The 11359-nt window shown below is 41.8% G+C and overlaps 1 long non-coding RNA gene across 1 annotated transcript; it reads left to right on the top strand.

Annotated features, from left to right (window-relative positions):
• The first annotated feature begins 1758 nt into the window (after positions 1–1758).
• LOC143123215 (uncharacterized) lies at positions 1759–4877 on the top strand. Its single transcript, XR_012986801.1, has 4 exons — positions 1759–2031; positions 3141–3208; positions 3395–3569; positions 3949–4877. It is a non-coding gene; the product is annotated as an uncharacterized LOC143123215 (long non-coding RNA).
• Positions 4878–11359: the final 6482 nt, after the last annotated feature.

Here is an 11359-nt window from a genome sequence, read left to right as displayed (position 1 = left end):
GGGGCAAGACCAAGGTCCCAGGGCAACATTTCAGTATATTCCACTGCTTGACATCTTGAAACTAGTCGCACAAAATGAAGATGTGTGGGCTATGATAAACAGGAACAAAGGCCTTAGGGATGAGGATAAGCTTACAGACTTCATAGATGGTGATATTTGTAAAAGCAACCCATTACTCTGTCAGAATAACACCATCCAACTTCAGTTTTACTTGGACGAATTTGAAGTAGTGAACCCCTTGGGGTCAAAGCGGGGAAAACATAAGTTAACAGCTGTCTATTTTAGAATTGGCAATTTGGACACTAAATATTTATCTGAACATATATCTATCAACACTTGTTCAGCACAAGTATATTCAATCTGGTTTCACCAACTACTCTGAAGTATTTCAACCTTTGCTGTCCGATGTTAAGACATTAGAAGAATGTGGAGTGTCCTTGAGATGTGGAAGGGAGGAGAGGGTCTTCCGTGGCACAATAGCTACAGTCTCCGCCGACAACCTCTCGCCTCATGCTGTTCTTGGATTGACTAGAACATTTAGCTTCGGAAGGGTCTGCCGGTTTTGCAATGCTACCAAGCAGGACATTTCCCATAAAATTACAGAAGATGACTATGTTATGAGAAATCCCCAAAACTACCAGTACCAATTAGAGGCTGTAACAGAAAATGCAACTAATGCTGCCATATATGGAATTAGACATGAATGCTGCTTTTCGAAATTGAAATTTGTTCCTTCACCCATTGTTTATTTGTTCCCCCCTGACATAATGCACGATTTCATGGAAGGCATTATCCCCAAAATCATCAAATCAGTGTTAGGAGAGCTGGTGAAAGAGAAAAAAATGAAATTGGCACAGATCAACTATGAAATCCAAAATGTTCCTTATGGAGTTAATGACAGAGTATCCAAACCCCCTCCAATATCTGAAAATGCACTTAGGCCTGGTGGATGTCTGGCTGGTACTGCCACAGAGAAGTGGACGCTTTTCAGGTTACTCCCAGAATTAATTGGAAATCAAATTCAGGAAAGTTCTGCATGGGATGTGTATCTATGCTTAAGGGAGATAGGTGACTTCATCATGGCCCCGGTAATGAAGAAAAGCTGGCTACCATATTTGCAGGAGAGAATAACAGTTTTCCTTGCCCTAGTTCAGGACATCTTCCCAGGGACACAAACGCCAAAAATGCATTATCTAATCCATTAGACCCCAGCAGTGAGTCTGAGCTGTTACTCAGTGATGTCTTCCGAAGATCTCTAATTATCAGGTCAGAAGTAACACACACACACACACTTACACTCACACACACACACACACTTACACTCATACACACACACACTTACACTCAAATACACACACACACACACACAGATAATTTCATCCACATGACATGTTTGGAGTTATGTTGCCTAATGTCTATGTGTCTTTAATGTACGTATGACAACAGAGGAGGTAGTTGTCAGCAGTGCCATGGATCAGGTTTCTGGGCATGACGATGTACGGATCACCTCCCAGTCATTGACAGAGAGATGGCCAACTCTATGAGACCTGCTCTATTTTCAGGGCATTCTCACTACCTGTGTGTGTGTGTGTATGCCTCTGTCCACACAGTTGATGCTGGGCACTTCACTAAAGTACCAAGTGTGTGTGTGTGTGTGTGTATGTGTGTGTGTGTGTGTGTGTGTGCACGATCACAACCCCTCATGTTTGTAGGAGTTCATTACTGTGTGTGTGTGTGTGTGTGTGTGTGTGTGTGCACTGTAAAAAGTTTCTGTAAATTTACACCCAGATTCCAACATTATTCACCGGTTTTCTTTAATAAACAGGACTTTCCGGTCATTAGTAAGACAAATATGTAAAATCAGGCTCCAACACTGTTATTTACCACGCCCGTAATGTTTATTCTGGAACACACGTACTTCCTGTTATCTATTAACGTTACCTTCGTTCTGGTGATGGGAAGCTGTCTGCTGAGAGAAGACGATACGTTGGAATCATACCCAAACCCATCGAAAGCCATCAACACAATAAGGTGAGTTTATCTGTCACCTTTGACCAGAAATACAACGTTTGAAAGCACACTGGTCATGTTTATATTAAGTTGTATAATACAACATCTCTGAATGTTACCCTGCTGAAACGAAGTTAGTAGCAGTGCTATTCAGCTAGCTGCTAGCCAAGACCGCGCTTTCGCCCTTCTTAAGCCATGCGTTATCGTTATCACTACACTTGTCGATCAAATTTTACGTTTCTTCATTGCAATCTGGAGCCATCTAAATTTATTGGTATGTGTAGGGTATGCGTAGTTTTTGAAAGTTTAACTCGCCGGATTTACCTGCTATAACACGTGCTTGCTAGCTAAGTCTGCTTAGCATCATCAGTTTAATAAACCAGTGGCCAAATAAACAATATGGCACAAACGGATCAGTGTTGACTGCTGCTTTCAGTGTTTACTTGTATGCATGGATTTCGCCCGTGCTGGTAATTACTTAAAGTTGTGTTAAGTCCTTCAGTTTAGAAAGCTAATGATAGTTAGTAGCCTAGCTAGCTCTCCATAGCAGAGGTGGTTGCATGACACGTGTATGGTATTCCTCCCGAGTTCATTTGAGCTAGCGGCATGCAACAGGAAGATGTTTACATGTCAGATATGTGGGCATCAGTCCACTGCGTCTATTTATGTGAGCCATACCTAAATTCATGACAATATACCCAATATAGACCTTCAATGCTGTGTTCCAGATTGCCAAATAAAATTTAAGAGACATGCAGGTCTTGGATTTCCCCTGGGGATCAATAAAGTATCTATCTATCTATTTATCTATCTAGGTCTTTAGACGCACATGTATAGAAACCATAAACAATGTGGTTTTGATAAGACGGACACTATTTCAAAAGCAAGCCCCCTTACTTTGCACACACATTCCTCACACAAACATCTTATCACACCCGCCTCATCACTTTTAATCATTCAACGGCAGACACACACACCTTTCATACTCACCTTGCAGACAACTCACATTCACTCACTCCTTACATACATACACACACACACACTCAGAGATTACATTCACTTTCTCACTCACACACACACACACACACATCACGAAGAGTTGTTGAGTGCCTTTCTTTTCTTTTGCTAAGGGATGTGTGACCGTAGCTGATGTTGAGTCTTCCAAGCCTACCTGTGACGCCTCGCCTGATATTACTAGGTATGTTTGTTTTCATTCACTAGAGTAATAATGATCAACATATACATATTTAAATCAACTTTTGAACACTAAATGTTTTTTTTTTCTGTATTGAATTTTGTTTGGACAAAATCCTAAAATGAATCTAATCATAGTTGACATGTGGATCTATATCTTAAATTGAATATGATAAATTATTTTTTTCAGGTGAACGACAAGGTAATCATCAAAAGTGGATGGTCAGCATTGAATCCTTAATCGTTTGTGAAGGGTCCAACCTCGCCACATTTCTAACAGGCCTTGCAACATGTTTCTCCACCTTCTACATTCTGAATCTGCAATATCAGGAGGAGGCAGCGTGCACCCTTGAATTCATCCAGAGGTAAGTTCATGTCACACTTTCGAACCAGAATTTGTTTTATGTGTGGTATGTATTGGGGGGGTTGTGTAGTAGTCTACTATGTAGTTATAAGCACTACTATGCAGGATTACACCCTCTGTAGAGAGCAATCATGCATAGTACTGCTGTAATAACCACAGAACACTATACTTCTACTTCATACAACTGATTAAATCAAATATAAATGCAGTTACAGTAAGTAATAAATGTCAGTTAATTTCATTGTGAGAAAGTGTGTTAACGTTACAAATTCACATCCGATTCATTCACTTTGGCACAATTTTCCTCTACATGAATCCTAGTGTACCCTATCAGTTTTTGTAACTCTCTCTTTCTCTCTCTCTCTTTCTCTCTCTCACAGAAAAAAGGCCCAGAAGAAGCCTAAGAACAATCACTAATAAGTAAAGTGAATGTTATACTTGATTTCTCATGAATGTTACTTGATTTCCTCCCTGATTATCATTTATACTCATCTCTGTACTTTAAATTCGTCTGGACATAATCTGTCAGTTTATTCATTCTCACATGTACACAAGCCCAATGCGATGCAATGATATTGATAATTATCTGTGATAATTATTCTGTATCTTATTTGATTTTGAAATAGTACTACTGTAGATAACATGTCTACATTTTACATACATATGTGATACACAAGCCTAATGCGATGTTTTTATTTTCCATGATAATTCTTTTGTACCTTATTCCCGATTTTTGAAATACAACTAGATCATGTGTCTACATTTTACATTCATACGTGATACACGAGCCTAATGCGATGTTTTTGTTTTTCATGATAATTCTTTTGTACCTTATTCCTTGTTTTTTGAAATACGATTTTCAAAATACAACTAGATAGCGTGTCTACATTTTAAACGGGCCTAATGAAATGTTTTTGTTTTCCGTTGTAATTCCTCTGTGTCTTATTGCCTGTTCTTTGAAATCCGATTTTCAAAATACTACTATGTATCTACATTTTACATTCATACATGATACACGAGCCTAATGCTATGTTTTTATTTTCCATGATCATTCTTCTGTGTCTTATTCCCTGATCCTGAAATACGATTATAGTCAGTCTACATTTTCCAAAATTACTATCTTGCTTCATGTCCCTTCATCTTTCAAAAAGATTACTTTACTGTTAGACTGTCAAGTAAGTGCTGTGAAATAAAATATCTGTTAAATTACAAATAAGTAACTGATGTGAAAACATGGATTTTTATCTTTAAAATGTTGATTTGAGAGTGGATGAACTCAATATATGGCACTTGTTTTCTGTAATTGTAAAAAAATAAAGACCTGTTGTGTAACTAACGCGAAGATCACATTTTTTTCTTGTTACCCAACATGAAAATTATGTTATACAGGAATTTAATGTTATGGTAGTCTGCCGTTAAACAACGGGAAGCTCCTGGAAATCCTGCCAGTTGTTTCCTGTTAATTTACAGGAAATTAATGTTGTTATTTTACATTAACTTAATGTTAAACCAGGGCACCGTTAAATAACAGGAATCTCCTGGAAACTCTGCTGCCAGTTGATTCCTGTTTTTTTACGGGAAAATTTCTTACAGTGTGTGTGTGTATGTGTGTGTGTGTGTGTATGTGTGTGTGTGTGTGTGTGTGTGTGCCTCTGTCCACACAGTGGATGCTGGGCATTTCACTAAAGTACCAATTCAGTTCAATTCAATTGAAAAACACTTTATTTATCCCCAAGGGGCAATTTCCATAGTAGCATGGAGTAGAGTAGAATAATCAAAGATCCTATAAATATCTGTTTCAAATACATCAAAGAATAATAAATAGTAAATAGATGCACATGGGTCGGTACTGTACTAGAGTCCTGTGCATAGTTTGTGCATCCTCTTCTAGTTACAGTGCAGCGCAGGGTAGTGCTCACTGGACCACGCCAAGGGCAGTTGGGCTCATTTCTGGCTCTGACCCAGAGGAGGAGTCCTAGTGTAGGACAGGACGGAAGGACAGACAGTTAGTTGTGGTGCTTGTGGAGTTGAGAAGTTGGACAGCCGTGGCCACACAAGTTGCTTTCCTCCTCTGTGTCCTGCAGGAGAGGCTGTGGAGCCGTCGTCCAGAGGGAAGCCACTCAAAGGAGGAGAACAGGGCATGTGAGGGCTCTTGGAGGATCTGGCCAGTCAACCTAATGCTCTGTTGCTCACATAGTGAGGAGAGCTTTCTAAGGAGAGAGCCAATGATCTTGGAGCAGACCTTAACGGCTCTTTGAAGTGGCCCTTGCTTGGAGAGGCTCATAGAGTGGACCCAACAAGTGAAAGAGAAAGTCATGGTGCTCTCAATAAAGGAATAGTACAATAGAGTTCCTATGTGTTTACTAACCCCAAATAAGTTGAACTTTCTCAGGAGATACTTCCGCTGCTGACATTTCTTAAGAATGTCCTCTGTGTTGGACTTCCAGTGCAGGGAGTTCTCCAATCATGTGCCCAAATAGCTGCATTCCACCACTAATTCTACTGCTTCCCCATGGATAGTGCTCATAGCTGCCTCTGCTGTTCCATTGCAGGGAGTTCTCCAATCATGTGCCCAAATAGCTGCATTCCACCACTAATTCTACTGCTTCCCCATGGATAGTGCTCATAGCTGCCTCTGCTGTTCCATTGCAGGGAGTTCTCCAATCATGTGCCCAAATAGCTGCATTCCACCACTAATTCTACTGCTTCCCCATGGATAGTGCTCATAGCTGCCTCTGCTGTTCCATTGCAGGGAGTTCTCCAATCATGTGCCCAAATAGCTGCATTCCACCACTAATTCTACTGCTTCCCCATGGATAGTGCTCATAGCAGCCTCTGCTGTTGTCCTTTGTGTGCTGGGAAAAGTCACTAGCATGTCCTTAGTTTTGCTGACGTTTAGTTCCAGATGCTGCAGATCACACCATTCCACAAACTCTTGGAGAGCTGGGCCATGATGGACTGAAGGGCCAGGCAGGAGTGATAGGAGAACTGCATCATCAGCAAATGGAACTAGATGACCATTTGGCTGGGCAGTTGTGCAATCATGGGGATAATGAAAAGCAATGGGGAGAGCACCCAACCCTGGGGAGAGCCAGTAGACGTGTGTGTGTGTGTGTGTGAGATCAGAGCATGTTTGCTTAACAAGCACTCTCTGTGACCTGTTAGTCAGAAAGGCAATGATGCACCCAATCAGCTGATGATCCAGGTGAGAAATGGAGATGAGCTTCTGGGCCAGAATATTAGGCTGCAGGGTGTTGAACGCAGAAGAAAAGCCAGCAGACTAAAGTCTGGCTATAGAATGAGGGCTTTCCAAGTGTTTCTGAATGACTTCACTAATGAATAGTGTTGCATCATCAGCTCCTCTAGCAGTACTATAGGCCAACTGGACTGAGTCCATCTTTGAGTCCAGTGTCCCCATGATGTGCTTGTGAATGACCCTCTCCATTGGCTTCATCACAAGGGTGGGCTATTGGTCTCAGGTGCTTCAGGACATTGATGGTGTTTTTCTTTGCTATGGGCACCACTGGAGAATATGTCCACATCTGTGGGACCCTGCCACTGTCCAGAGAGCTTTGGAACAGGAGCTGGAACACATCTGCTAGCTGCTCCGCACAGTCCTTGAGGGTACGAGCGCTGATGTTGTCAGGCCCAGGTGCAGAGTTGTGTTTAGTCCTCTTGAGAGAGCTCACCACCTCCTCTCTACGTATCCAGAGGGAAGATTGCCCACATTTCAGTGATGACACCATGGCATCTATCTGATTGGCGTTATTGATTTCCAATCTAGAATAAAAGGAGTTGAGATCATTGGGGAGGGCGGCTGGGCTGATGTTGGGGACCTGTATGAGTTTGTGGGTGGTGGGGACAGTGTTTACGGCAGCCATGTTCTGAAGGCCTTGCCAAGCTGAGCGGAGATTTCCTTGAGGAAAAGTGTGGTGTCAAAATTAACTGATTCAAACTCAGAAGAATTGTGACAGAGCAACAGGATACTGCAGAAGGTGGAGCTTTAATCCAATACAGAGCCAGCTGCTTCTGACTTTCTGTACATAGTTCGTATACCTTCTTTCTCATTCTCTTGTTTGTGTGAACTCAGAATAGAAAATATCTCCTGTGTCATCTTTTGCCACATTAGGCAGTACATACAATATGTAGGTATTTACCTTCTAATGACCTCTGACCCTGCTGAACAGCCGCTTAGGATGACCAGTGTCTCTAGGCATACATGTCCTTAAAATTAACTCCTGTTCCCCAAGCATGTGTATGCCTTAGCTATAATTACTGTTTCACCACATGGACCTCAGGCATCAGAATATCTTTTCATACAACTACTACATAATAATAAGAATATATTTTCATAAAGCTACATAAATAAATAAAACCACCACAAAAGATTGCTCCACCTTCTCTTTGTAACTGAGTTTGTCAAGTTTAATGGCCCGTTTCACCTCCCTGTTGACTTCCTGTTGTTCAGCTTCAGAGCCGGAGAAAAACATTCTCTTTTTCTTGTTTCAAATGTGCTTAAAGCTGCAGTTGGCAAGTCTGACAGATTGAGGGGACTCTCATGCCCCTCCCCCACTACCACCCTCTCATCGAGTTTGTGCTCTTCAGTACGCACCAGACTGTGATTGACAGTCAGATCTCACACAGCCCTGCTCTGATTGGACCAGAAGAACCGGGAGCTGTGGATTTTTGTAAAACAAATGACAGGCTGTAGGTGGAGGTAGAAGTGCAGACAAGTGCAGTTTTTTTCTAACCCCGGTTAATTTATGTTGTTCTGTCGGAGCATGGTGTCGACTTGCCAACTGCAGCTTTAATGATGCACAATGTACTATATTCAAAGTATGTACACACTGTTTTAGAAAACAACAATTTACAAGAACAAACATACTAAAACCCATAGATACATCTGAATTTATTCATTAATCATATAATAATATATAATGCCAATATAATTACATTGTACAAAACCTGACATGTTCACTTGTGGCTTCTCTTCTCTTCACACACACACACACACACACACACACACACACACACACACACAATCACACTTTTAACAACAGTATCCTTATAGTTACATATATAAGGGAGCAATTAAAAATCTTAATAAAGACGTATTGTACAACAGATGGTGATAGATACAGTGTCCACCCCATGTGTGTGTGTGTGTGTGCTGATGGTGTGTGCGTGTGCTGATGGTGTGTGTGTGTGTTCATGTGTGTGTGTGTGTGCAGGATAAAGAAGAGAAGAGCTTCTGCAGACTCAGCTACTTTTTCAACTCTCTGAAATCCCCTGGCTCACTAGTATGATGCACGCACTTCTTTTCCGTAACCCCACCTGCAGGATAAAGGAGAGAAGAGCATCATCAATCAGTGTCCATGACAACCGTCTCCCAGTGAGCCAGACTGCATGAGAGACAGAGGGCTCTATTGTGACATCACTAACAGCAGCCATAACAAACACATTTAAGTATAAGTAAGTAAGTATAAGTATATATACTCTTTTGATCCCGTGAGGGAAATTTGGTCTCTGCATTTATCCCAATCTGTGAATTAGTGAAACACACTCAGCACACAGTGTACACACAGTGAGGTGAAGCACACACTAATCCCGGCGCAGTGAGCTGCCTGCAACAACAGCGGCGCTCGGGGAGCAGTGAGGGGTTAGGTGCCTTGCTCAAGGGCACTTCAGCCGTGCCTACTGGTCGGGGTTCGAACCGACAACCCTCTGGTTACAAGTCCGAAGCGCTAACCAGTAGGCCACGGCTGCCCCCATTTACACATTTGACACACTGCAGCAGAAACAGGAAGTCCAACACCACTGGTCCAATCACAAGCACTTAGAGAGTGGCGTGGGACTCCACCAATAGGGATGGCTGCACATTCCCTTCATGGTGTTTGTGACCTGACTTGTGTTCAACAGTCCCTCACTGGCCTTGAACCTGTGACCTTGGGCATGGAAGCCTGAGGTGCCGGCTACACGACGCTGGTTTTTGTGAAAACGGTGAGGTTTTGTTATCGGCTACACGACGCTGGCAGTTTAGGAGACTGTAACCACGAGTTTTTGAAACCGGCTTCCGAAGTGGGAATTTTTGAAACCGCCGGCTAACTTTCTCCGTGTAGGTGCGAAGACGGCAATTTTATGACGACATGTAGCCCCACCTCTCAACTCAGCCACGGCACTCGACATGACATGTTGCTTGTCAAAACAAACCATTTATTTATCATATTAAAATGTTTTTCTTTCCCCTGTCATGATTTATGTGCACAATGTAGCCTATCAGCCTTTTGTGGCTAAGTTAGAAGCACACGTTAGCTTAACTTAGTTAAACATTAGCTTACTGCATGTTCATTTTGAATTTCCCCTTGGGGATCAATAAAGTATCTATCTATCTATCTATCTATCTATCTATCTATCTATCTATCTATCTATCTATCTAATGTTTTCTCCTGTGGTGAAACTAATGAGACCTAATGTCATGCGTAGACTAGGCCTAAGCATTTGAAATTTCACATAGTAATCACATACCTTAAAAATGAACTTTATTAGTTTAACAGTTGAATTGAAAACCGAATTGTCTGTAGTCTCCTTATTTCATGCGACTGCTTAACAAACTGTTTCAACAATGTTTTCTTCTACGCGATTCAAGCGAATTAAACGTTAAGCTTCTGCAAACACAGGCTCCCAAGATCAATAGGATTAGGACTCTCACTGGCATTACAGCCTATTGGGTTTGTGTTGACACTCAAACATTTGGCATGTCACAAACAAGACACACAATGACAGACAGAAAGAAAGACAAATATTAAAGAAAGAAATGGATGACAAGAGGAAAAGGGGGGAGACGTGGGTGTGTGTGTGTGTGTGTGTGTGTGTGATGGGCTGCTGGTGGTGTGTTTATTGGTGTGTGTGAGTGTGTGATGGGCTGCTGGTAATGTGTTCATTGGTGTGTGTTTGTGATTGGCCGTGTGTGTGTGATTCAGCCGTGCCTACTGGTCGGGGTTCGAACTGGCAACCCTCCGGTTACAAGTCTGAAGCGCTCTGAAGCATTAAGAGAGAGAGAGAGAGAGAGAGGGAGAGAGAGAGAGAAAGAGATTTAATGACAATAATTACTGCACATGTATTAGTTGTTTTTGTCCAGAACTAACTTCCATTGATATATTTGAATAAATGCAAATGAGTTGAAAACAAAATGTCCTTAATGAACTGTTGAGTTGAAAACAAAATGTCCTTAATGAACTGTTGAGTTGAAAACTCAACTTTGCCGGAGACGTTGAACCGCTGGCTCTCTCACTCGTCACGTAAACCGGCGTTTTGTTTTATAACATTTGTCTTACGTGCCCTGAGATACGGACTGTATTTATTCGTAGTATGTTTTTTTATTTGCGGTCAACCCAAGGAACTTTTTGCTGCGTAGGCCCAGAACAACGACTGATGTAAACCATAGCCCATTCCAATTAATCGACTGGCCTACTCAACGTTACACTGCATCATGCCTACTTCACCCCTAAACGAATCAGTACTTGACAAAGCAAATTCAATAAAATCAAAGATTGCTCACCTCAAGGAAGAAAATCGCAAACTCCATGATGAACTTCGGAAAAAAGAAATCCTACTATCCGACGCCATAGATGTGGCTGTAGAGCAATCTAAGCAGCTAATTTCCTTCACAACTTCCATACAGGACACTATGGGATCCCAAATGCCCTGTTCAACACCTTACTCGCCTTGGATCAAGGTTCCTCATGGCAGCAGGAAGTCTCCGGCGATAGCATCCATACCGATTTCATCTCC

Source organism: Alosa pseudoharengus, unplaced genomic scaffold (assembly GCF_046254945.1).
Source record: "Alosa pseudoharengus isolate Yale_2024_CS ecotype anadromous, Long Island Sound unplaced genomic scaffold, YU_APseudo_1.1 YU_APseudo_1.1_scf_1, whole genome shotgun sequence".
Classification (NCBI taxonomy): Eukaryota; Metazoa; Chordata; class Actinopteri; order Clupeiformes; family Clupeidae; genus Alosa; species Alosa pseudoharengus.
Note: the sequence above shows the minus strand (reverse complement) of the source record. Positions and strands in the feature narration are given on the sequence as shown.